Source organism: Nyctereutes procyonoides, unplaced genomic scaffold, assembly GCF_905146905.1.
Source record: "Nyctereutes procyonoides isolate TBG_1078 unplaced genomic scaffold, NYPRO_anot_genome, whole genome shotgun sequence".
Classification (NCBI taxonomy): domain Eukaryota; kingdom Metazoa; phylum Chordata; class Mammalia; order Carnivora; family Canidae; genus Nyctereutes; species Nyctereutes procyonoides.
Window position 1 is genome coordinate 40,723,283 of NW_026575125.1, and position 25,061 is coordinate 40,748,343.

A 25,061-nucleotide genomic window follows, 5' to 3' on the forward strand; every position below is an offset into this window, starting at 1 on the left:
GATTGACAGGGCCTTATGGGATCTCATTAAGGAGCTTGTGTTTTATTCCAAGGGCAGTGGGAGGCTGCTGGAAGGTGTTTTTTACCTTAAACCATAAGGGGTATGTGTGGGTGGGTGGGTGTGGTGCGGTGTGTGTAATCCTGAAAGGCATCTAGTGAGACCTAAACAAAAGTAGTTTTAAAGTCATTTCCCCTTCAGTATCCCACTTTGTGATCCAATGGAGGCAGTGTTTCTGGCCCAAATGTGTAGATCTTAAACAGTTTCTACAGCCCACCATTAACACAGCTAAAAAGAGTTGCTGTGATGCTGGAAGAAGCTGGTCCTGCAGAATGCTTCTAGAAGGTTTAATTAGGCTTATATATCTGATTCCTTTTAGGCTGCATTATTAAGGGAGCTCTTTCAGCTTTCACTGAGCCCTGTCAAATGGGGGGAAAAATTAGGAAAACTAATTCCTGGAAACCTGAGTTATTGTTCAGTGGTAGAAATGGAACTGTTGAGTATAAGACTTCGGTTTAAATATATCATGATAAGGATGCTTCAGTGACTAAATGGAAATTTTTAATGTTTTTTGTTTTTTTGGTGTGTGCCATCTGTGATGGCAGACAGCACATTTGTGAGAATCTGGGAAGACTTAGGCATTTTTTCAGTACTTATATATATTTATTCTCATCCAGGTACTGCAGGTTTTTCTGTTTGAAACTATTTCTTATGTGCAGAATCAACTGCACAGGGAGAAAACCAGTGTTCTCTTCCCCTTTCCATATGTAGCAGACCATAAACATATTTACTTTGAAGTAGCCTTTGTCTATTAGCTTTTTTTTCTTTTTTTGGCAGGGACAGTTGTTAGCTGGTGGTTGGATGATCTAGGATGGCCTTGCTCACATATCTGGTGGCTGTCAGGCTGGTTGGTATAGGAGGCCCTAAGTGAGGATAGCTCATCTCCACTCCGAAGTGGTCTCTCCTTTAGCTGACTGGTTTGGATCTGTTGACATGGTCTCAAAGGCACAAAGAAACAAGCAAGAGCAAGTGGCAGTGCACAAGCATTTCTCAGGTGTCTGCTTGTATCACATTTGGTATTGTCCTATTAGCCAAAGTTGGGGAGTGCTTCCTTGGCCAAGCCCAGAGTCATTGTGGGAGGGAACCATCTAAAGGTACAAATGCAAGGAGGTGTTTTTTTAACTGAGGACCATTACTGCAGTAATGCATAATAATTATTAATGAATGTAACCTCTTTTCCTTTGATAAATCTTATTAAGCACTCATTTCTAAATGTAGTGTATTTAAGAAAAGAGAGAGAGAAAGAAAGGGGAGAGGAGAAGCAGAGGGAGAGAGAATTTTAAGAAGGCTTCACATCCAGTGTGGAGTTCAACATGGGGTTCAATCTCACAACCCTGAGATCATGACCTGAGCTGAAGTCAAGAGTCGAACCCTTAACTGACTAAGCCACCCAGGTGCCACTAAATGTAGTATATTCTTCAAACTAAGTAGTATGATTGTGCCATTACTTCTACTGAGTGTGGAGCTGAGTGATGGTTTTTCTAGAAGGAAACCAGAGGGGGAGATAGTGTGGCTCTGGATGTAGGTACTCTTGCAAGTGGCTTGACTGCTCACTGATCTTTGTGGCTATTATCAAAGGAGTTCCTGCATTTCCTCAACCTCCTTTCAAGCTTTATGCCCTAAAACTTATTGTGCTAGACTATACTGCGCTTTGTAGTCAAGCAAAAAATGGTTAATTGGAAACCCATCACTACCTGAAAGATGAGAGAAACATTTGCAGCTTTTCTACATAACTTTTTTTTTTAAAAAAAGATTTTATTTATTTATTCATGAGACACAGAGAGAGAGAGAGGCAGAGACACAGGCAGAGGGAGAAGCAAGCTCCATGCAGGGAGCCCAACATGGGACTCGATCCCGGGTCTCCAGGATCAGGCCGTGGGCCGAATGCGGTGCTAAACTGCTGAGGCACCCGGGCTGCCTCTACATAACCTTTATTTATAATTTTTACCTGAGAAGAAATCCTTATATGGGCATTATGATAAAGACAAAGGATTCTCTGTAGGTATATTTTATTTGGTCGAGATTTTAAAGTCTCCCTGTGGTTGCACTGAAGAATCCAGTAGTGTATTGTGAAGTGAGTGGTCAGTGATCAGCAGTTCGGGGCATCAGCCTTTGACCTTTATTTGTGAAGTTTTCAGAGGTAACCCTTTTCTCATAAACTGAAATAGGATTTTCAACCAGCTATGGCCTGAAATATATTACATAAAAATGCAGCTGGACCCTAGGAAGCATGTGTGGGAAACTGAGGAGAAGGCTCACTTTGTTCATTTTAGAGATGCACATTCCTCCAGAAAATTGCCTGGTGATAGAATCTCAGCTTTCTTTCTTTTCCTCCTAGGATAAAAATTAAAAATGGAAAATCCCTGACATTTTAAAAGTCAGTGACTTGAAAATAGCCATCAAAATCATAAATGTATATATCATTTGACCCATTAAACACTTCCAGGAATTTATTCAACAAATATTTGCATATTATTTGGAATATTTATAATAGCAAAAGATTGGTTAATGTTCTAAGTATCAGTCAAGGCTTGGTTGTACAGTAGAATATTAAAAGATACCGCATGAGGGCAGCCCCGGTGCTGCAGTGGTTTAGCGCCGCCTGCAGCCCAGGGTGTGATCCTGGAGACCCAGGATCGAGTTCCGCGTCGGGCTCCCTGCGTGGAGCCTGCTTCTCCCTTTGCCTGTGTCTCTGCCTCTCTCTCTCTCTCTTTCTGTGCTGCTCATGAATAAATAAATAAAATATTTTTAAAAAATAAAAAAAAGATACCACATGATTTCTAAGGTGTACAAAATGAAGAAAAATAAGAAACAGAACAGTGTGTATTGTATGCTACCATTTGTGACAGCTACTGGGGCAGTAATATGTACTGTATCATATATACATTTTGCTTACGTAGACATAAAATATTTCTAGAAGGATGTTCAAGACACTGATAGCTTTAGGGCATATATAGTGAGGGTAGAGGGTTGGAAGATCTTTTTACTGCATAAACTTCTGTATATACCTTTAACAAATTTTTTTGGTTGTCAAGTAATCCTCCATTGAAATATTTTACTTTGTCAGTTTTTGTTTTGTTTTGTCTTGTTTTTTACTTTGTAGTTCTTAAGTAGGTGGGCATTCCACTGCAATACTATTGATGCCATCTATGATGTCATGAGGGTGGTGGTCATCAACATTGCAGCCCACAGATGGGGCAATCCCCAGGATCTCTTTAATGGTTCCAGAGAGTTCTCTGGCTAAACATCAGTGCTGCATCTGTCAGGCGATGTTGACAGTATCATCAAAAGTGCTATTTCCACTGTGCTTAATGTTTTTCTGCTTCTTTCTGTCTCTTGGTGGTTCCTTGAGGGCTTTGATAATCAGGGCAGAAGCAGAAGGTACCACTTCAGTCTGGGCTGAATGGTCAGTTTCACTGTTCCTCATACCCTTCTAATCACTGGTTGCCTTGGGAATGTCATCAGTGTTTTTTAAAGATAGACACGGGGGGAGGGTGTGATCTTTGGGGCCAAGCCATACATGGCACTGACTTCCCCACCAGTTCACCTTAGGTATAAAACTTTGATCTTGTTGGAGTTGAACATAGGCAGTATGGTGGAGGCAGCTGATGTTAGATCAGCCCAGATTCAGGAGGACCCAAGACAGTTGCACCTTTACCACCTCCAAGCTGAAAGTCAAAAGTACCTTTTGAATTTTAAACCATGTGAGTACATTACCCTATTTTAAAAATCAAATAGATTTATTTTTTTAAAGATTTTATTTATTTATTCATGAGAGACACAGAGACAGAGAGAGAGGCAGAGACACAGGCAGAGGGAGAAGCAGGCTCCATGCAGGGAGCCTGACATGGGACTCCATCCCGGGGCCCCAGGATCAGGCCCTGGGCTGAAGGTGGCGCTAAACTGCTGAGCCACCCGGGCTGCCCCAAATAAAATTATTTAAAAAGATACGGTATATGGTGATGATGATGTGAACTGCATGGACTCCCACCTAAGTTGATCTGGTCAGAGCTATCCCTGGTAAGAAAAAAATATAGATACATAGATAAAGATACAGATATACAGTTTTGTTTCTTAGAAGTGCTTCAGAATAGTGTACTTCTGAATTTTTAGAAGTCCTGCCTTTTCCAGAATGTCATATGAATGGAATCATACCCTATTTAGCCTTTTTTGGTCTGGCTTCTTTTATTTGATTCATCCATGTTATGTGAATTAATAGCGTGTTCCTTTTTATCACTGAATAGTATTCCATTGTATGGGTGTACACAATTTGTACATTTACCTCTTGAAGGACAACTTAGCTGCTTCTAGTTTCTTGGTGATTATAAATAAAGCTGTAGTAAACATTAGCATACAGATTTTTTTTGAAACGTAAGTTTTCAGTTCATTTGGGTAGATATATAGGAGTGGGTTTGCTGAGTTTTTATAAGAAATTCCTAAACAATCTTCCAAAGTGGCTCTGCCATTTTGCATTCCCACTAGCCATGAATATGAAGTGTGTGTCAAGTTTCCTTTTGCTGCATATGGATATCCAGGAGTTCCAGAACCATTTGTTGAAAAGACTGTCCTTTCTTCATTATTATTGGTTTTGCACCGGTGTCAAAAATGTGACTATGCCTGTGTGGGTCTACTCTGGGCTCTGTAATCTGTTGCATTGATCTGTGTGTTCATCATTTTGCTATTAAACACTGTCTTGATTACTATAGCTTTATAGTAAGTCTTGAAATTAGTTAATATGAGTACTCTTACTTTTTTTCTTCTCTACCAGAATTGTAATCGTAAGAGAGGACATTCTTAACTTGTTCCAGTCTCTCACCATTAAGTATGATGTTAGCTATAGGGTTTTTTTTTTTAGATTTTATTTATTTATTTGAGGGAGAGAAAGCACAGGCAGGGGAGGGACAGAGGGAGAGGGAGAAGCAGACTCCTGACCAAGCAGGATGCCTGACATGGGGCTTAATCCCAGGACCCTGAGATCTTGACCTGAGCTGAAGGCAGACCCTTAACCAACTGAGCTACCCAGGCTTCCCTAGCTGTAGGTTTTTAAAATATATATACCCTATTGCACTGAAAAGAGTTACCATAGCAGTCCTGACACTGTTTGCTATCTTTAGAAGGTCTTCTTGCAAGATTGGCCCTTGGCTGCTGTCTAGAAAATTGGCTCTTCAAACATTTTGAAAATAAAATATTCAACCTTCATTTATTCCTTTTCCAGTGTTCATTTCTTTATGTTAATCCAAGCTTCCACCTTAATCATAATCTTTCAGTCTGAAAAAATTTTCCTTAATTAACAATTCTTTTGTGCAAGGTCTGCTGACAGTAAATTCTTTGCTTTTGTTTGAGAAAGTCTTTTTTTTCCTTCGCTTCTGAAGGACATTTTCGTGGGATATGGAATTCTGAGTTGACAATTTTTATCCTCTTCAACATATTACCCCACTGTTGCCTTGTTTGCATGGTTTCTGCTAAGTCTGCTGTAACTTTTATTCTTCTTTCTCTCTATATATAGATATAGAGATATAGTTTTAGTAGTTAATGTGTTTTTTTCCTCTGCCTTTGAGCTCTTCGTCTTTGCCTAGATGTGGCTTTTTAATTTTGTCATATTTGTCTTGCTTGGTTTTCTTCTGAGCTTCTTGTATCTGTGGATTGTTGCCTGTCACTAATTTTGGAGAGTTCTCAGTCATTATTTTTTCAAATAATTCTTTGGGTAGCCCTGGTGGCCCAGGGGTTTAGCACCGCCTTCGGTCTGGGGTGTGATCCTGGAGACCCGGGATTGAGTCCCACATCAGGCTTCCTGCGTGTTGCCTGGTTCTCCCTCTGCCTGTGTCTCTGCCTCTCTCTCTGTCATGAATAAATAAAATCTTTTTAAAAATAATTCTGTATTCCATTCTCTCTCTTTTTTAATTCCCCTGGGATTCCAACTACAAGTATGTTATACCTTTTGATATTTTCCCATAGTTCTTGTATGCTGTGTTCTTTTTTTTCACTCTTTTGTCACTTTTTGTTTTAATTTTTATTGATCTGGCCAATAAACTCAATTGTTAAACTCACTGATCTTTCCTTGGCTGTGTCAATTCTACTGTTGAACATGTTGGTTTGGTTTTTTTTTTTAAGTTCTAGCATTTCCATTTGATTGTTATGCTATCTTCTTGCTGAAATTATTCATCTAGACTTGCATGTTGTCTGCCTTTTCCATTAGAGTCTTTAATATATTAATCATAATTCTAAATTTCATTTGATAGTACCAACATCTGTGTCATACTGAGTCTCAATCTGATTATTGCTTTGTCACTTGGAATATTTTCTTGCCCTTCATTATGCCTCATAATAAAAAGCTGAACATGGCTGAAAAGTTGAAACTGAACATCAGGAGATACTGAGTTAAATATTTGATATATTTGGGGAAGAACACAGATGTCCTTCTGCTAGGCCTTTAGTGTGGGGATTTGAGTTAATCTAGTCAGGAGTTGGCTTGTGTTTGATGTTTGTTTTTGGTAGGGCACCAGAGATTTCTGATTCCTCTAGTGATACCTTCTTTTTGACTCCTGCTTGGCTTTGGGTTTTTCCTTTGTGCTGTTTCCCAAGAGCTGTTATAGCCCTCCCAGTTGGATTCCATTGTTACTAACTACATAGCTGGTTTGCCAGGTGGTGGATGGTGGAGGAGGAGGGAGTTCTCTGATGATTTGATTAAGCCTCAGACTTAGACACGCATTGGAACCTGGGTCTTGAGTATGTCCTTTACAAGATCCTGCGCCTCCTCCAGGGGGTGAAGCTTCTTTTCCTTTTTCCTGTCTTCCTTTTCCCCAGCTGCAGTGAGTATCCACCAGTGTCCTTAAACCAAGGGTTTTAAGCCCTTCCCCCTGCAGATTAATAAGCCTTTTGTTCTGTGCTGGCGGTAAAGGAAAGGGGTCTGGGTGGATTTCACAGTGGGTGTTGTTTTCCTCAACCAACCAGCACCAGGATGGAAGCTTTCTCTGGGATTTTCCCTGATTCTTTCTGTAAGAGCTTGGTGGGATTCCTGTAGGAAAAACTTGTAAGAGAATGGAAATTCCTCCACCCCATGTGGAGCCTAGAAGCTTCATACTGTCATGACATCCCATACTCTGGTCTTCAGTAATTTGTTAGAATTTCTAGTTTGATCTTCCTATCAGATTACATGCTTGGATCCTATGCCTACCTGCAGGCATCTGTCTCTTCAGATATCCAGATGGTGGTTTGCCCTGTACTCAGTTCTTTGATAGGTCCAAGAAGAGTCGTTGGTTTTTCAGTTTGTCTAGTAACTTCTTTTTTGTAAAGGTGAGAATGATGGTTTACCAATCCTTTACCAGCTGAAACCTGTGTCCTGAGAAATAAGTTTTCATCTGTATAAATGTCTAATGCAGTGCGTGGCCCATAGAAACTCAGTACAGATTAGCTTTTCCTTTTTCTTTTTCTCACCTCCTTGAATTTTATGGTTTTATGGCTAGGGAGCTAGGAATAATTGATTCTGGTTTGGGTTCTGCCTGTTTTAGGCTTTAAAAGCCTCTACACTGCTGGCAGTATGTTGTTCTGTGTCTTGCTATCTTCCAGAATTCTATATATGCCTTTATAATTATTGAGAACATTATGAGCACTCAGTAATAATTTGCCTCATTCAAAATTAGAGTGTGATTTAGTCTTTCTACAGTATAGGTTTTGTTAGTGACCATGTATTTGTCATTTTTATTCCCCACATTTCCAGGTGCAGTTTAGTTCAGCAAATATTTGAGTGTCCACCGTGCTGTAAGGCACTAGGTGTTGAGTAGAATGCAAGCATGGCCTGGTAAGTGGAGTAACCAAGAGGTTCTCAAAGGCGATGGAAATGAGACCCTTTGGATGTAAGGATATTGCCATTTGGGAAATATCTCCATTTTGATCTAGAAGGATTAAAATTGTTTTTAATTCTGTTTTTAGTTATACTAGAGATATACTAGAGTTGCATTCTAGTAAAAATTGAAAAGGTGTAGAAAGAGAGCCATGGTTGTCCATGACATCCTTGTAACAGCCTCATTTCATTACATTCTCCTTCTCAGGGTTAATTTTTATTACTTATTTTTTATTTACTATGCAAGTTGCTATATCAAGTATCATGTATTTTTAAGGGACTAAGCACACAAATTCTGTTAACTTTTGTTTAATGGGATAACTCATCATTCAGTTTGGATGTGTGGCCTAATAAATGTCTTTTTTGCTTCACATTATAGTTAACTCTTTTAATTTTTAAATCTGAAAACTATTGTTAATGGTAGGTAGAACTGTGTTTTCTTTTTACATAAATTAGTACTGACCAAAAAGAAGATGACCTTTTTCTTTAATTATCATATAGTAAAACTGACTTTTGGGGGCATGCATAGTCCTGTGGATTTTGATACATGTATAGATCAGTATAACCACCATCACAATCAAGGTACAAAATAGTCCCATCACCTGAAAAAACTCTGTGTTACCTTTTCAGTCACACTTTTCCCATCCCCAACCCTTGACAGCCACTGACTGATCTGTGCTCCATCACTAGTTTTATCACTTCGAGGATGTCACATAAATGGAGTCAGACTGAATGTAATCTTTTGAGTCTTGCTTTTTTTCACTCAGCATAATGCTTTTGAGATTCATCCAAGTTGTGCATATCAATAGTTTATTCCTTTTTTATTGTTGAGTAGTATTCCATTGTAGAAATGTACCACATTCGGGTTTCTAGCAGTTTTGGTAATTATAAGTAGAGCTGCTATAAGAATTCATAGCAAGTGTTTATGTGCACATACAGTTTCAGTTTCCTAGGGCAAATAACCTGAGAGTGAGATTGCTAGAATTATACTAACATTCATGGTAAAACCTAGTTACCTAGAGTTTGAATGGTAGAATGGATAGAGTAGTAGAGGCTCAAGTTGTTTGAATTCTGCTTTTGCTTCTTAGTTATGCAACCTTGAGTGAATTTAACCTCTTTGTGCCCCAGTTTTATGTTTTGTAAAATGAAGTTAATAATAATAACCATTGGGATTGCTGTGTGGAATTAATGGCATATTAAGGATAAAATGCTGATCAATGTTTGGCATACCAAATATTATTATTATTTCATGCTTAACTGAACCTTGTCAGAAACATTTGTCTTTAATTAAAATAGGAAATTAAGTAATCCATAAGTGTGATGTGTATAGTAGGCAAGCCTTCAAAGCATGCTGTCTCTAGGAGAAATTTTAAAAGTTATCCTCAGTGGTGAAAAAATTTAGTGACATAGATGTATGGGAGTCCTATGTAACATCCAAAGGTTGGACTAGATGACCAATTTTGATGGTTTTACTTGCCCTCTCAACATTAAAAGAATCATGTTCACTAAGAATTTAATCCATTGCTATATTTAATAGAGAAGCTGTAAAAACTACTTCAGGATCAGCTAACACTCATTTAGTGCTTGCTATATACCAGTCTCCAGGTTAGGGACTCAAGTGTATAAACCTTAGTATGTCCCCACAAAATAAGTAATTTGGATAATCACTGAATGATATTTTTATACTTTTTTAAAGGTAACTGTTGAAGACACTGATGAGGCATGATTTCTTGAAGCCCCCATGATGTGAACCACCTATGATATCTCAGATCCTATCTTGAAACAGGAAACCTCCCCAGTTTTGAGTAGCACATTGAGGAGAGAATTGTAAAACCTCAACATGTCTACTCAAATCTCTCCCTAGAGCACTATGTCATTAGAATGTAACAGAGGCTCCTTTCTTGCATAACTGTTATAGAGTATGGTCTGGCTCAGTCTGAGAGAATGCCAAGGCAGAAGGGAAGTGTTTTCCCCTGGAGAACTTTCCCTGTCCTATGAGGTACACACAAAGGACTACCCATTCACCTACTAGAGAGTGGGTGAAAACCAGGAGGTGCAAAGAGGAACCTAAATGTCCTTCCTTCTCTTGTCTGTTCAGTTGTTTTGTAATGTATTCACATGCCACAGTCTATCAACTGAGGACAATTCTTCACCTGGGATTTCAAAGGAATTGGGTGAAACAAGAAGTTAGAGCACATATTCTGGGATGTCATCTCTAAACTGTCCTCACTGCCTCCCCTCCCCAAGTACCACCGGCACAACACTCGGATTTACCTGGAACCTTTCCTCACAGTTGGAACATCCTTCCCTCTTTGCCCTGCCAATCCTGCCTGGGCCATTTCTCGCAAATTCTAGCCCAGCAAGACACTCCCCCTTGCCTCAAAACTACTTGTTTGGACACCGTTCTCTACTCCATATTTCTTCATTACATCATGTCTTGTTTTTCTTTTCAGTAGGCTCCATGCCTAGTGTGGAGCCCAACACAGGCCTTGAACTCACAATCCTGAGATTAAGACCAGAGCTGAGATTAAGAGTCAGATGCTTGGCAGACTAAGCCACCCAGGTGCCCCAATCATGTCTTTCCTATTCACTTTGTCACCTAATGCCATACTTCCTTACTCTGTGACCTATTTCATATATACACGATCTGAAGGTTTACAACTAGACTGCCTTTCCCGGAGTGGTAGGAAACCCTCAAATTCTCTATATCCTATCTCCACAAATACCTGAAAGAGAATTGTTGCCTGCTATTTAATTAAGCCAAACAGCGATTCTCATTTTGTGTTTAAAAATTACATATAACATGTTCTAATGGCTACATAAGTCCCGTGAAAAGTGATAGTTTGGGAAATAAATATGCATTTTGTGGACTGTCAGAAGAAAGCTGGTGTTTTGCCATGCCGCCACAGTGAAAAGTGTGTCCATACCATTTACCTGGATATAGCATGGCTTCACAGTATAGATTACAGTCAAAACTTCAAGCAGCTTTTTTCTGGTTCCATCATGCATTCTAGCTTTCCCCATAATTCTTTGCCCACTTAAAATGTTAAAGAGCACTGGGAATTTTAAAATTGTTTTTAAAAATATAGACAAAACAGGGATCCCTGGGTGGCACAGCGGTTTAGCGACTGCCTTTGGCCCAGGGCGCGATCCTGGAGACCCGGGATCGAATCCCACGTTGGGCTCCTGGTGCATGGAGCCTGCTTCTCCCTCTGCCTGTGTCTCTGCCTCTCTCTCTCTCTCTCTCTCTCTCTTTCTCTCTCTCTCTCTCTGTGTAACTATCATAAATAAATAAAAAAAATTTTAAAAGTATTAAAAAATATAGACAAAACATTGCAAACAGTTGTATCCTACTTGTCTCATATGAAACCTGCATCTTATATATAGGAGAGGGGAGTGGGTGTGTGTTGAGCCTCAGTTTAGATCTCCCCAGGATAACCAACTTAGGTCCAGGATAAACATTTTTTATACTTTGGGAATACCTGGGTGGTTCAGTTGGTTAAGCATCTGCCTTCTGCCGAGGTCGTAATCCCAGAGTCCTGGGATGGAGCCCTGTGTTGGGCTCCCTGCTCAGCGGGGAGCCTGCTTCTCCCTCTCCCTGTACTGCTCCTCCTGCTTGTGCTCTCTTGCTTGCTCTGTCAAATAAATACATACATACATACATACATACAAACAATCTTTTTTTTTAAAGAAAGCATTTTTTATACTTGTAAATAAACCTGGCTGTAAAAGCTCCAGTTATGCCCTTTAACCCCTTGAAGAGAATTCATGTAGACACTTCTCTTTAGGGAAATAATTTCTAGTCTGTTTTCTTGCCATGATCTCTATGCCTCTGTACTCCAAGCCCAAATTCAACTTCCCCAGATGACTATCCTTAAAGATGCAGGCTGTAAAGGTTTCTTCTTCCTTATACCCCCATTCCCACTCTCACCATGAGGCTACCACTGACCCCTCACTGCTCACTGCATGGTGGACAGTGTCTATCTTCCTGAGAGCCTAGCAGTTAAAGTCCCCCACATCCAGTCCTAACCTTTCCCACCATCCTTACCTCTTACTTTTCAAATCCTTTACTCATTCTGCCCAAGTGTGCATTCACTAGAATCTAAACATACTATGAGTCATCCTGCCACTTCTGTGTGTACTGCCTTTGCCTGAAGTTCTCCACATTCCTCTGGGTTTGTTTCATTCTGTACATTCCGCAGGACCCACTCAAAAGCTTATCTTTTTTACCTCAATGGTTCCTTTAATCTTTGAAGGCACACAGGACTGTGTTCAGCACTCATTTTCCCAAATGGGATGGTAGTATAGACTGGTTAATGGCCACAAAGTCCTTTCATTTCTGTATGTATGTGACTTTGCAGCACCTCCCATCAAGATAAGAGTCTGTTTCTCTACTCCCTGAATCTGGGCTGCCCTTGTAACTTGCTTTGGCCAATAAAATGCAGTGAGTAACTGCGTGACTTCGGCGCCTAGGTCTCAAGAAGTTTTGTAGCTTTCCCCTTCCTCCTTAGGAATCCTGAAGGAACCTTGTGAAGAAGCCCAGCTAGTATGCTGGAGGAAGAGGAGGAAGAGATGATGTGGGAAGAGGTCAGTTAGAAGCCAACCATCAAACATGTGAGTGAGGCCATATTAGAACATTGAGCCCCAGTCACATTGCCAGATGACTAACCATATGAGGGACTCAGGAAAGACTAATTAAAGAATTACCTAGCTGATTCTATCCCAAATTGCTGACCCACAGAATTGTAAGCACATAAAATGATTGTTATTATAAGCCACTAAGTTTTGGGATGATTGGGATCCCTGGGTGGCTCTGCGGTTTAGTGCCTGCCTTTGGCTCAGGGCGTTATTCTGGAGTCCCGGGATCGAGTCCCACATCGGGCTCCCTGCATGGAGCCTGCTTCTTCCTCTGCCTTTGTCTCTGCCTCTCTTTCTCTCTCCCTCTCTCATAAATAAATAAAATCTTTAAAAAAAAGTTTTGGGATGATTTGCTATACAGTAATACATAACTGAAAGGGCATGGTTTGTAGTATTGTATTCCTAGGGCCTAGAGGACATGCCTATGACAGGTTTTCTTTAAGTGATTATTGTGGATCACTTTCATCATGGTGTCACTCCTCTCTTTATTTAATAGACAAATAAGCTTTCAAATCTTCATGTCTTTTTCCTAGTTTTCAAACAGTTCAAAGCTTGGATTAACACCGTCTTCAAGAATAGCACCTTTCAGTTTTTCTGTGCTCTATTGGACCAACATCCATCCATTTTCTCTCTTTGCAGCCCCATGACAGGTTGTACCCCTCAACTCCATGCCGCATCCCTTATTACTTAGCCTTGTTCACTAACTGTAGGGTCAACCCATGGACTACCTGAATGCCATAAAGCTGTTTTTAACTTCCCAGCCCTCCACTGTGACTTTGAACTCCCATTACCTGATTCACATGTGCTTATAACTAGGGGGGACCTTAGAGATTGTCTCAGACAACTCCTTTGAGTTATGAATGAGGAAAGGAATGCCCAGATAAGAAATAGCCATAGAAATAGCTTTTTCAGGTCGTATGTTGGCAGTGTCAATACCAGAACCCACATCTCATGCAGATTATTACCTGGGGATCCCTGGGTGGCCCAGCGGTTTAGTGCCTGCCTTCGGCCCAGGGTGTGATCCTGGAGTCCCGGGATCGAGTCCCATGTCGGGCTCCTTGCATGGAGTCTGCTTCTCCCTCTGCCTGTGTCTCTGCCTCTCTCTCTCTCTCTCTCTCTCTCTTTCATGAATAAATAAATAAAATCTTTTTAAAAATACCTAAAATATAGATTATTACCTAGTAGATTGCTTATTTGTACTTGGTTCATGTGTGTAAAACTGTGCCTCACTAATTAGACCATAGAAGTTCTTTGAAAAGGGAGTATATCTCTTCATACTTTCCTGCTATCCTCAAAGACTAGCCAGTGACCACTGAACATGTAAGTAGTCAATGAATACTTGTCGATTAATTGACATTTGAAAAGCAATTATGCTGGAATTACTCTTTTTTGTAAGGTTGCCAAGTTTTTGAAAAAATTACTGAAGTATAATCGACATAAATGCTATATTAATTTTAGGTATACAACATAGTAATTCAACAATTCTATATATTCAGTGCTAACCACGATAAATGTAGTCACCATCTGTCACCATACAATGTTATTATAGTATTATTGACTACATTCTCTAAGCTGTACTTATCATTTACATGACTTATTTATTTTATAACTGGAAGCTTTTACCTCATAATCCCTTTTATCTGTTTCACTAATACATGCGCCCACCTCCCCTTTGGCAACCACTGGTTTATTCTCTGTATTTAAGAGTCTGGGGTTTTTTGTCTCTGTTTTTTTTTTTTTCTGTTTGCTCATTTGTTTTGTTTCTTAAATTCCACATATGAGTGAAATCATATGATATTTGTCTTTCTCTGATTTATTTCACATAGCATTATACCTTCTAGGTCCATCCGTGTTGTTGCATGTGGCAGAATTTCATCCTTTTTTTGGCTGTGAAATATTCCAGTGTGTGTGTGTGTCTCTGTGTGTCTGTGTATACACACCACACCTTTGTCCATATATCTGTGGATGAACACTTGAGTTGCTTCCATTTCTTGGCCATAAATAATTCTGCTGTAGACGTAGGGGTGCATTTATGTTTTCAAAGTAGTGCTTTTGTTTTCTTTGGGTAAATACCCAAGTGTGGAATTACTGGATCATTTACAGTATTTCTATTTTTAATTTTTTGAGGAACCTCCATAATGTTTTACACAGTGGCTGCACCAATTTATATTCCTACCAGTAGTGCACAAGGGTTCCTTTTCACCCACATCTTTGCCAACACTTGTTATTTCTTGCCTTTTTGATACTAGCCATTCTGACTGGTGTGATGTGTTATCTCATTGTAAGGAACTGTTCTGTATCTTGTTTATGGTGGTAATTACAACTGTATTCGTTTTTCAGAACTTGAATTGTACATTAAGGATAGGTTATACTGTGTATAAATTTTTAGAATTAAGGTATAATTCAAGGCAATTATGCTGAATAAGTCCATTTTTTTGATAAATGTGGCTAAATATACAGGTTACATGTTATTGTGAGAAAAGGAATTTGGCCCTTTGAAAATAAATTTGCACATAATAAGTACTCATGTTAGTTTCTTTCCTCCCTGCACACAAATGCTTCAGGATCATCTATCAAGACTGCTAAAGAAAGCATATATGCCCTAGGAGATGGCTAGATCTCAGATGACCTCTAAGATCCTGGGATTGGTTTGAAAGGTAAATAAATGACTATTTTGGAATGCTTGTATAAGGTAAAAAATATAAGTACCACCACACTATTCTGAAGCTGGTCCCCTAGAACCTTAATTGTCCTTACAAAGACTCGGGTATAAAATAAACTATTAACCCTCTGTTAATATAAATTATTTTAAAATTAAAAATAATACAGAAAGGTGGCCAAATGTTCTTTCATTGTCATACTGGAACATTGACTAACAGGCCTACCCAAGGATTATTTAGTTCTCTGGGGGATTGCGTCTTTGGAAGTAACATGTTAACTCTAAGATTTTTGTTGGGCAGAGATGTAAAAATTCTGTTTGGTAGAAGAAATAATCCCAGAGAGTGTAGATTAACTGTCCTATAGGACATTAACCACTTTTCTCTGTACCTTATCTATCTTATTGTAGCATTTTTAATTTTAGTACCTATATATACTAGATATCTCCAATATTCTTTGAATCAGCCTGAGTCCCTCACTAATAAAGTAGTCTTTCACATGTGTTCACTCTGTATTTGTAGGAGTCATTTTTTTAATTTTGAAAATTATACTTTGATACCTGAAACATCCTACAACATTGCCTGAGGATCATGCCCTATCCCGTACAAAGTCCCTGAAATCCACTACTGATTGCTGATTTTAATGCTGTACCAGCACCTTGAAATACCTTTGTGATCATGCTGGTACCTGAAGAGGTCTTCACACACACACACACACACATACACACACACACACACAAAAAAAAAAGACACTAGATACCTCTGCAGAACACTGCAGAAAGACTTTCTGGAACTATTCTCACAAAATGAGAAACTGATGTTCCTTCCTATCATGTTATTGTTCTATTTATAAGCCAAGAGGATGACATTAAGAACCTTTGTTTTAGGAGATCCAGAGCAAACAGACTCACACTGGGTCCTTCTTTCCTGTCAAACACTATTCCTTATAATCCACTTTTGCTAGTAATGGCCATAAAATAACTATATTGGAGCAATAAAAATTGATAAACTACCAGCTGCCTCAAAAATCTAATAGCTTTGGCAAAATATACTGTAGCTTGCTGTGATAGAGCCTCTTTTTCCCTAACAGGTTTTATTTTAACACTTTCTTTTTCACACTACTGAACAGCATAATCAAATCAACAATTCAGCAAATGCCCAGTGTGTTTCAGGCACTAGGAACTGCTCAGTCCTGACCACCCCTGCTCACCCTCTGCCTCAAGCAAGCTTCACTGGTACTCAGTGTCAGTCATTGATTTGCAGTTGTCCAGGATGAAAATGGAGAACAGAGCAAGCCCAGATGGAGGGTTGCAGTCTACCCTGTCAGCACCCACAGAGTCAAGGAAAAGAATGGGTCTTTTTCACATTAATAAAAGCTTAGCTATCTACAAGGCCACTGAATATTAAATACATACAAATTTGAAACATCCTGTGAAACAGGAAGGGTAGGTTAAAACATGGTTCATTAACACCTGGTATTTATAAGTATTCTGAATTGGCTTGATGACTTTATTGAAAGAGGTATAAAACAAATACCTTGCAATAAAAACTCAAATTCAGAATAATCCAGGTATGGTGCCCATTTATACAGAGACCAAAGGGCCAACTTCCCATGCAGCATAGGGAATCCTCTGCAGAGAAATTTTGAACCAGAATTCTAAAACACCAGGGAGGAGGGGGTGGAGTGGGGTAAGAATATGGGACATAAGTAGGGGGAAATTTTTCAACTCCTTATATTCCTGGTGATTATTAAAACAAAGTTCTTTAATATTTCATCATAAAATGTTTTTGAAAAAATAATTAATTGGGCCAGCTTCTGCATTGGGATGTAGAGAGCTAGAAGGAGCATTGCTCCCACCCGTAAAATTTAAAAAAAAACAGACTGATTTCAAATTCATGATCATTATTGAACCTATCAGAGGTAGTTTGCTCAAGTATTTGTTCAGAGGAGTATTTGTTCAAAAATTTGGTCTTTTTTAAATTTGGTAGTTTTCTTGCTATTAAGATTTTTAAAGTTTATTATTATTTTAAAGATTTTATTTTGGGGGCACCTGGGTGGCTCAGTCAGTTAAGCGAATGCCTTCAGCAGAGGTCATGATCCCAGGGTTCTGGGATCAAGCCCTACATAGAGCTCCCTGCTCGGTGGGGAGCCTGCTTCTCCTTCTCTCTCTGCTGCTCCCCCTGCTTGTGCACATGCTCTGTCTCGCTCTCTCTCAAAGAAAGAAAGAAAGAAAATCTTTAAAGATTTTATTTTTACATCATCTCTACACTCAACATGGGGTTCGAACTCAACTCTGAGATCAAGAGTCACATACACTACCAACTGGGCCAGCGAGGCATCCCATATGTATTTATTTGTTTTAAGTATTTCTATACCCAGTGTAGGCCTTGAACTCCACCTGAGATTGAGTCACATGCTCTTCTGACTGAGCCAGCCAGGTGCTCTTTTAACTGTTAAGTTTTGAGAGGTATTTTTTTTTAATATTCTGGATAAAAATCCCTTATTGGTTACATAATTTATCAATATTTTCTCTACATCTGTGGCTTGGCTTTTCATTTTCTTAACAGTGTCAGTCACCAAGCAAGATTTTAATTTTGATGAAATCCAGTTTATCATTTTTTTAAAAGGACCATTTTATTAACTCTAGGTCATGAAGATTTTCTCCTGTGTTTTCTTCTAAAAGTTTTGTAGTTATATGTTCTACATTTAGGTTTATGCCCATTTCCAGTTAATATTTGTATATGATGTGAAGTTTAGGTGGAGGTCTATTTTTTACATGTGGATATCTTATTGTTTCAGCACCATTTGTCCAAAAGACTATCCTTCCTCCTTTAAGTTGTTTGTACCTTTGTCAAACATCAGTTGCCTATATTTATGTGAGTTGGTATCTGAACTCTCTTGTTCCATTGGTCAGTTTTTATCACTTCACCAATACCACTGTCTTCATTACTGTAGCCTTACTGTAAGCCTTAAAATCAGTTAGTGTGAATTCTCTAACCTTTTTATTATTTTTAAAGATTTTATTTATGTATTCATGAGAGACACAGAGAGAGAGAGAGGCAGAGACGCAGGCAGAGAGAGAAGCAGGCTCCACACAAGGAGCCCAATGTGGACTCAATCCTGGAACTGGGATCATGCCCTGAGCTGACGGCAGACGCTCAACCACTGAGGCACCCAGGTGTCCCTCTCTAACCTTTTTAAAATTTGTTTTAGCTATTCTATACCTTTTGTTCATAAATTTTATTTTATTTCTTTTTCATAAATTTTAGAATCAAGTTGTCTATACTTACAAAAACTGCTTGGATTTTTACTGGAATCAGATTAAATCTAATGATGAATTTGATGAATGTGGAGATAATTGACATCTTTAATATGCTCAACATTCCACCACATGAATATAGTATATTTCACCATCTATTTAGATTTTCACTTCTTTCTTTCGTCAGTGTTTTTAGTTTTCAGCATATAGGTCCTGTACATGTTTTGTTAGATTTACACCTAAATATTCTATTTCTTTGGAGCTACTGTAAGTAATATATTTTTAAATAATCAGTTTCTAATTGTTTATTGCCACCACATAGAAATATGATTTATTTTTTGTATTGACCTTATATCCTGCTCCCTTGCTAAGCTAACTGGTTGTTATAGGACTTAAAAAAATAGAATATATTCCCTGATATATTTTATTTTATTTTTTTCCCTGATATATTTTAAGCAAACAATCATGTTTAGGAGTAGAGATAGTGCCATTTGGTTTTAAGTAATCTCTACACCCACTGTGGGGGGGCTCAGACTTACAACCCCCAAATCAAGAGTCTCATGCTCTACCCACTGAACCAGCCAGGCACCCCTGTATGCCATTTATTTATCTGTTTATCCATCTGTCCATCCATCCATCCATCCATCCACTCATCCCTTATTGCACAGACCAGGACTTCCAGTATGATGTTTAATAGTGGTGAGATAACACTGTCAGTTATACTAAAAAAAATTTTTTTTAAAAAAGAAGTAGTGAAAAAGGATACCTTTTTCCTGTTTCACCTTCAGGTCTTTCATCTTGAAGTTCATTTTTTAAGATTTTATTTGTTCATCAGAGATAGAGAGGGAGAGGCAGAAACATAGGCAGAAGGAGAAGCAGGCTCCCTGTGAGGAGCCTGATGTGGGACCCTGGGATCATGACCTGAGCCAAAGGCAGATGCTTAACCCCTGAGCCACCCAGGCATTCCTTTTTTGAAGTTCTTTTATCTGGTTGATGAAGTTGCCCTGTATTCCTAGTTTGCTGAGAATTTCTATCATGAGTGCATAATGAAGTTTGACAAATGCTTATGTAATCATCAACTGATATGATCATGTGGATTTTCTTTTTTAAATTTGATGTGGTTGATTACATTGATTGGTTTTCAGACATTGAACCTGCCTTGCATTCCTGGGGTAAAGCCCACTTGTTTGTAGGTTTTATATATTACATTTAGATTTTCTGATATCTTGTTGGGGATGTTTGCTTCTATATTCATGAGGGATATTGGTCTATAGTTTTCTTTTTTTGTACTGCATTTGTCTGGATTTGATAGCAGGACTTGATAAAATAAGAGTTGGGAGGGATTCCATCCTCTCCTGTTTCCTGGAAGAGATCTTGCAGAATTGGTGTTGTTTTTTCTTTAAATGTTTGTTGAAATTTGCTGGTGAAACCATCTGGGCCTGGGATTTTCTCTTTAAAAAGATTTTTAGCTGTGCATTTAATTTCCTTAATAGATATGGCATTATTTGGGTTATCTATTTCATTGTCAATGAATTTTGGTAGCTCATGGTTTTTGAGAAATCTGTACCATTTCATTTGAGTTGTCTGTGTGCATAGAGTTATTCATCAGATTGGCTTATTATCCTTTCAGTATTTGCAGGGTGTATGGTGATAATCCCCTCTTTCATTCTTGATATGGCTATTTTGAGTGTTCTCTCTTCTTTTCTCTCTCAGTCTTGCTAGAAGTTTATCAATTTTATTGATTTTTTCAAAGAACCAACTTTTATTATCATTGATTTTTGTCTGTTTTTGTTTCTCTGTTGTTTTTCAGCTTCATTGATTTCTGCTTTATGTAGATTATTTCCTTGTTCTGCTTACTTTGGATTTATTTTGCTCTTCTTTTTGCAGTTCTCTAAGGTGGAAGTTTAGATTGTTTTTTGAGACCTTTTTTTTTCCCCCTAAAAGTGCGTTTAATGCTGTTAATTTCCCTCTAACTCTGCTTCAGCGGTAGCCCATAGATTGGGTTATTCGTGTTTTCATTTTTCTTTAATTCAGAACATTTTCTAATTTCTCTTGGAAGTTTCTCTTTGATTCATGGATTATTTAGATGTAGCTGTTTAATATCCAAGTGTTTGGAGCTTTTCCTCTTTGTGTTGTTGATTTCTAGTTTAATTTCTTTATGGTCATGGAGCATATTCTTTTATAATTTCAATGCTTTTATGTTTGAGGTTTGTTTTATGACCTAGGATATGGTCTGTCTTGTTGAAAAAATATATATGCTGCTATTGTCAGGTAGAGTGTTCCTTATTATGCAGCTAATGCCACTTGGTTGATAATGATGTTAAGTTCTCATATATTCTTGCTGATTTTTCTGTCTAGTGGTTCTGTGTATTAATTAGAGAGGAGTATTGAAGCCTCCAACTATAATTGTTAATTTTTTTACTAATTTTAGGTCTGACAGTTTTGCTTCACGTATTTTGAAGCACTGTTGTTAGGTATGTACACATTTAGGATTGTTAATTCTTTTGAGTGAGTTAATAACCTTTCAGCATTATGTTATGTCCCTCTATATCCCACTATATCCTTGTCATTTTCCTTCCTCTGAATTCTTTCTTTTGATCATTGTTTGCATTTTGTATCTTTTTTCATCCTTTTGCTTTTCACCTACCTGTATCATTTATATTTGAAGTGAATTTCTTATAGACAGTGTGTAGTTTAGTCATATTTTTAAAATCTGTTCTGACATTCTTTATCTTTTAATTGTATGTTTAGACCATTACACTTAATGTAACTACTTATGCTTGATTTTAGCCTACCATTTAATTACTTCTTGTGTTAAACTCTGTTATTATTTCCTTTTTCCCACTCCCCTGCCTTCTTTTGGGTTATTTGAACACTTTTCATGCTCTATTTTATCTACTCTGATTTTTTAGTTTATCTCTGCATATTTTTGTGGTTACACTAGGAATTATGCACATTTAGCTTTGCACAGTTTGCTTAGTATCAATACTTTATCACTTCAAGAGGAATGCAGAAACCTTACCCTTTACCCTCCACCCTTTTTGTTATAGTTGTCTTATATTACATCTGCACCTATTGAAAATCCCTTCACACATTATCATTTTTGCTGTCAGTAGTCAAAGATGTTTTAAAGAACTCAAGAGAATAGTCTGTTATATTTACCCAAATACTTTCCATTTATATTGCTGTTCCTTTGTCCCTAATGTTCTAAATTTCTGTCTGCTATAATTTTTCAACTGTCTGAAGAACTTTCTATAGCAATTCTTTTAGTTTGCTGGCTATAAATTCTCATTTCTGAAGGATATTTTTGCTGGATATAGAATTACATGTTGGCAGTTCTTTGTTCCCCACACTTCAAACATGTCATGCCATTTCCTTGACCTTCATGGTTTCTGATAAAAAAAATCCACTGTAATGTCAAATTATTGTACCCCTATAAAAGGTAACTAGTATTCCTGTAATATAAGGTTTTTGTCTGATTGCTTTCCTTTTTTTTAAGATTTTATTTATTCATTCATGAGAGACACAGAGAGCCAGAGACCTAGGCAGAGGGAGAAGCAGGCCTGTAGGGAGCCCAATATGGGACTTGATCCCAGGACCCCATGATCACAACCTGAGGCAAAGGTAGATGCTCAACCACTGAGCCGCCCAGGTGCCCCTGTCTGACTGCTTTCAATATTTTTTCCTTTGTATTTTTGTTTAGCAGTTTGATTTGGATTATGTCTGGACAGGGATTTCTTCAGGTTTATCCTGTTTGAGGTTTTTCACTGCTCAGGCTATTCAGGGCATCATAAGTTGGCTCTAGATTCTGGAATAGACTGGAATAACAATGATAAAAGACTTCTTTTAAAAGTGTCTTTGCTTCATAGGGACCTGCACACAATAGAAATAGAAATATTTTCTATATATCCCAGACAGAAATTAACATTAGCTTAGTAAATTATAGTTGTAACTATGGAATGTGGAAGGTTGTTGCAAAGGGACTAGAATGAGGGGAATTGAGCTCCAGAAAGAATAAGTTTTGTAGTTTTGTATACCTAGTAAATTACAGGTCTGTAAGTTTTCTAGTTCTCTTTCCACTATAATATGTTGCTACACATTTACAGAGTTTGCCCCTACTCCTCAAGCTGAAATTTTAATAACAGAAGTTTATGGTGAAATGTTGGTTTGAAATGTGTACTTTTTTAAATCAGAGAAAGCCTGAAATTTTAAATTCTTTCTGGGAAGCATCAAGTCTTGGTTTGAGCAGGAATTGGTACACTATGTAGCCTGCCAGCCAGATCTGGCCTGCTACCTATTTTCATACAGCCCACAAGCTAAAAATGAATTTTTCTGTTTTTAAATGGTTGGAAAAAATTGAAAGAAGAATATTTCATGATATGTGAAAATTGTATGAAGTTCAGATTTCAGCATCCATAAGTGAAGTTTAATTGGAACACAGCCCTGTCTGTTTGTTCACATATTATTTATGTTTCTTTTTGCTGCAGTGACAGGGTTGAATAGTTAAGACACAGACCAAGTGGCCTACCAAGCAAAAAATATTTACTCTCTGGCCCTTTACAGAAAAGGTTTGCTAACTTCTTTAGAATAATGCCTAGTGAGTTGAGTTAGAATGTCAGTGATCTGAGCTGTGTGAAAAGGTTAGCTAGACTTCAAACTTTGCTCTTTGAATAAGTGTCTTAAGTATAAGTAGAAGAGTTATTAGCTGATTACAGTACTAGCTTATTAACATGTATTAAATATTCTAAGTTCTAGAACAATATTTCTCATTGTACTTTTAAAGTTAGCTCTTCAGGAAATCCTGCCATTTGTGACAACATAGATCAACCTGGAGGGTGTTGTGCTATGTGAAATAAACTAGAGAGAAAAAGACAAATACTGCATGGTGTATCACTTATGTATGTAATTTTTTTTAAGTTGAACTCAGAAACAGAGTAGAATAGTGGTTTCCAGGGACTGAGGAGCGGGGGAAATGGGCAGAGGTTGGTAAAAGGGTATAAACTTTCAGTTATAAGATGAATAAGCTCTGGGGATCTAATATACAACATGATGACTATAGTTAACAATACTGCATTACATACTTAAAGATGTTAAGAGTAGAACTTACATGTTTTTCACCACAAAAGGAAAAAAAAAAGTATGTGAGATAATGGATGTGTTAATTTGGTGGGAATCCTTTCACAATGTATATGTATATAAAATCATCACATTGTATACAAATTTGTGAGTTGTACCTCAGTAAAGCTGAGGGAAAAAAAATAAAGATCTATCAATCAATCAGATTAGCCCTTTAAAGCAGGAGAAATTGATTGGAAGAAAAGCCAGAACTGTTTCTATCTAGTTATTTAAAGAAGATTTTTATTTGGAGTCACTTGACAGGCAATTGTGAGGGCCTTAGGGAGGTTTTCTTGGCTAGAAGAGATAAAGGCCGTTATTTAAATTTTGTTTTCCTGCTTCTGAGTTGGGCTTTTTACAAGTCTAATTACCTAGTTGACTTTCTGTAGACTTCTTTTGTGAGGCTGTTTCTCTGAGACTAGTGAGAGGAAATGGCTGATCACTTTTAAATGAAGAGGAAATCCCAACTCTAACCAGGAACCCTGACATTGCCCCTCACCCCTATCCCTGTAGTTGGCCTTTCCTCTTGCCTACAGACCAGCCTTGCCAGCTGGCATCAGAAGTCTACTGAGATGTCCATGGCCTGTATCTCCTAACTGCTTCCCTCCATCTCAAGGACCAAGTGAGCCACATCTGTACTATGCATACACCTAAGGATGTTTTTAGGCCCAAGTTAACTTCTGTTACCCATTGAAATTTAAGCTTAAGTGAGTTGCCTATCATAGAGTGTTCCTAGAAACAACCAATTTTAAATGTACAATATACATTAATTTTTAGGGTAAAAATATATTCTCTTGATTTGGAAATTTACATTTTAGGTGACAGGAAAATAGTCTAAATAACAGTCACTCCGTAGACTTTTGCTAGTTCTGTTATAGTTTTTCAGCGTATAGGACGGTTTTCAGATAGAAACAATTTATCCTGGAGGTTATCTGCTGTGTTTTCCTGACTAGGTGTTCTAGAGCTTGAAACGTCACTTACCTCCTCTTCTCTTTCCTTCTAGTACTTTTGGTGACCTCTGGGGCAGAGTCCTTGCTGGGCTGCTAGTGCTTTTAGCCCATCGAGGTGGTTCTGTGTTTGCACAGCTCCCATTTTTGCTAATACCACTGACATGCCTGACTCTGCACGTAAGAGTGACCCACTCATCCAGAACCCACTGGATGAGTTAAGGGCACTAATTGATGTCTGTGCTGAGGCTCTGGACTCTTTCATCCTCCTGCTGTAGCTGGAGCTCCTGGGGCTGTAGGGACTACAAGTCAGCTTGTTTAGGTTTCTGTGGAAGGGCCCTCTCTGACTGGAATTCTGAATCAAGTCCTTGAAAGCTGGGCTTTTAGATAAACCTGAGTAACATGCTTCACACCCACTTTCTGAATCATTACTTCCTCAGACCTTGGGGGGACCACTAGGTCATGTTGGTGAACTGTTGTCTTCCCTTAGGACAACATTCTTTACTTGGAGATGCCTTGTTCCCTCAAGAACCTAGATTCTTGGTAA

General features: G+C 38.3%; 1 protein-coding gene and 1 pseudogene across 3 annotated transcripts in view; one reads left to right on the forward strand and one right to left on the reverse strand.

Moving 5' to 3' along the window:
- JADE3 (jade family PHD finger 3) overlaps positions 1–25,061 on the forward strand; it is a 134,110-nt gene that overhangs the window by 5,397 nt on the left and 103,652 nt on the right. The gene's annotated exons all lie outside the window — the stretch shown is intronic.
- LOC129517901 (60S ribosomal protein L12-like) lies at positions 3,164–6,670 on the reverse strand (annotated as a pseudogene).